A 2,465-nucleotide genomic window follows, 5' to 3' on the forward strand; every position below is an offset into this window, starting at 1 on the left:
CATTATACTAGTTTGTCACTTCGGTTCAGTACACACTGTGTAGAATTTCTGTAAATGCGGTTGCCACTACCTGAATTTTTCAGCAGTCAGTTCGTTGTACATTGCAGTCACCACTCCTGTAAATTACTAAACTGTGTGTACTGAAAAGGATTTAGTACTAATGTGAACTGACAACCAAATTTAGCTGATGTGAGTACATGGCCAAAGTTAATCTCAAGTTCATCATCCTCTTGCTTTGGTCTCATCGTGCCCCTCGTTTCTCTGAGGCTGAACATTTTCTTTTTGCCTTTCGTTCTGTTCTGTAGTGTGAGGTGTGTTTATCACGTTAGTGAAACAGAGCACAATCCATTTGAGTGGCAGGAGAGGTGAGCGCAGACTTCAGCCCCTGAGGAGAGTTCAGCTGGGACATTGTTCAGATGTTGCTAGATGCTGTTTGGAGGTTGCTCAGTCGATTGCAGGCATTAGCCAGAGAGGCAGATGTCGAGTGTTTCAAGGGGCCTGCAGGGGATCATGGGATCCCTGTGTCCTTGTCTAGTTCCCGTGCTTAACACTGACCTCATATATCGTTATAAAACACACACACAGAGCAGTGGGCACATGCATGCTTACAAACACATACACATCAGCCCATATTGGCTCATGCAAGATTGCACACATACACACAGGCGAGCGGGTGCTTGAGTGAATGCACACATATAAAACATTATTTATGCATAACAAAGCAGCGAATACACAAATGTGGGCACACATTATTCTCCTGGTGTAGAGCTCTCACTTCATGCCTGATCATAAGATATTTACCATTAATATATTTTTGAAGTAAAACATTATATAAGCTTTTCTGTTAAAACTCTATTAATGACATTTTAAGCTATAAGGAACAGTTAACCCAAAAATGAAAATTTGCTGAAAATTTACTCACCATTAGGCCATTCAAGATGTAGATGAGTTTGTTGCTTCATCAGAACGGGATTTGGAGAAATTTAGCATTACATTACTTGGTCATCAATGGATCCTCTGCAGTGAGTGGGTGCCATCAGAATGAGAGTCCAAACTGCAGATAAAAACATCACAATAATCCACAAGTAATCCACACCACCCCAGTCCCTCTTCTAACATTTTGTGAAGCAAAAAGCTGTGTTTTCAACAAACAAATGTATAAGACATTTTTAACTTAAAACCATTGCTTCCAGCTAAAATACGAGCCCTCTGTCCATAATAATATTGCTATATTCCTTTAAGAAATTAAGGTGAAGATCATACATCACTAAACTTTTGCTACAATGGCTTTCTGAGCGGTTTGTCTGATCACTCTCCTTTACTGTTTTCAGTTTCTTTATGTCAGATGAATGCCAGCAATACTTTTATTTTAGCACTAATTGCTAATTTACCCAGAAAGATCCATACTTCTTAAAGACTTACATTCTTACATTCTTAAAGAAGGCAGCACAAACAGAACTTAAGCTTTGGTTATGGTATTAAACAAAAATAAATTAGATGCATTGTGAAAACACTGTAAACGAAAATACAGACATCCCAACTCAAATGGGATTAGATTTCCCAGAAAATCCTTATTTAATTTTTTACAGCAAAAAACACAGGTGTGTTTGATTCAAAGAGGACTGAAATCACACACACACACACAAAAAAACATTTACCTTAAGTTACCTTAAGTTCAAAGAGTTTTATACTTTAAGGAAAGATACTACAGACAAAAACATTGTTTTGTTTTGTTTTGTTGTTGTTGTTTTTCATTGGTCACTTGTGAAATTTTGAGCTATTTGGCTTTCCATAACTACTGGAAATACTACAAGACATGCAAAATACACTTTTAAGGGGGGGGGGGGTTATTGCACATTTTCTATTTGTATCTGTAGACTTCAATTACTAGCTGTACATATCTTTAAACGCCATTTTCATTGTATGTGATTGTTTTCATCAAGCTTGTGATATCTATGGCATAAAGAAACCACACATATACCTTAGACTAGAGGATCTCTGTCTGTCTCTCTGATGTCTCTTGACCCATTTTCTTCGATTTGAGCACTGACCCAGATAGATCCACAAGTCGCTCGTACTCATAAATGTTGATGCACTATTATACGGCTTCATTGTTGGTGAAATAATAAAGGCAGTCATTTTAGAGCTCATGCTCCTTTTCCACAATAATCCTTAAACCTTTTCAAACCATGACAGACTTCAGAAGCTAATACACGTCCGAGACATCAGCAATTACAATCAATTCAGCGTTGGAAGGGGAATACAATAAAAATACGTCCGTTTTTTCGTAAGTCCTCTCAGGCCTGCGATCCTCTGGCATTTCAGGCAGATAACACATTGTGCTTGTAATAGTCTTATTATGCACAGAGTGGAAGTCGAAACGTAAGTACTTTTCTTGATTCGGCAACCGAGGATGAATGCTGTGGGGGGAAAGAGTCTCAGTAAATAGTTTCCTTGGTAACCGT

This window comes from Sinocyclocheilus rhinocerous, unplaced genomic scaffold, assembly GCF_001515625.1.
Source record: "Sinocyclocheilus rhinocerous isolate Xijiao unplaced genomic scaffold, SAMN03320098_v1.1 scaffold720, whole genome shotgun sequence".
Lineage (NCBI taxonomy): Eukaryota > Metazoa > Chordata > Actinopteri > Cypriniformes > Cyprinidae > Sinocyclocheilus > Sinocyclocheilus rhinocerous.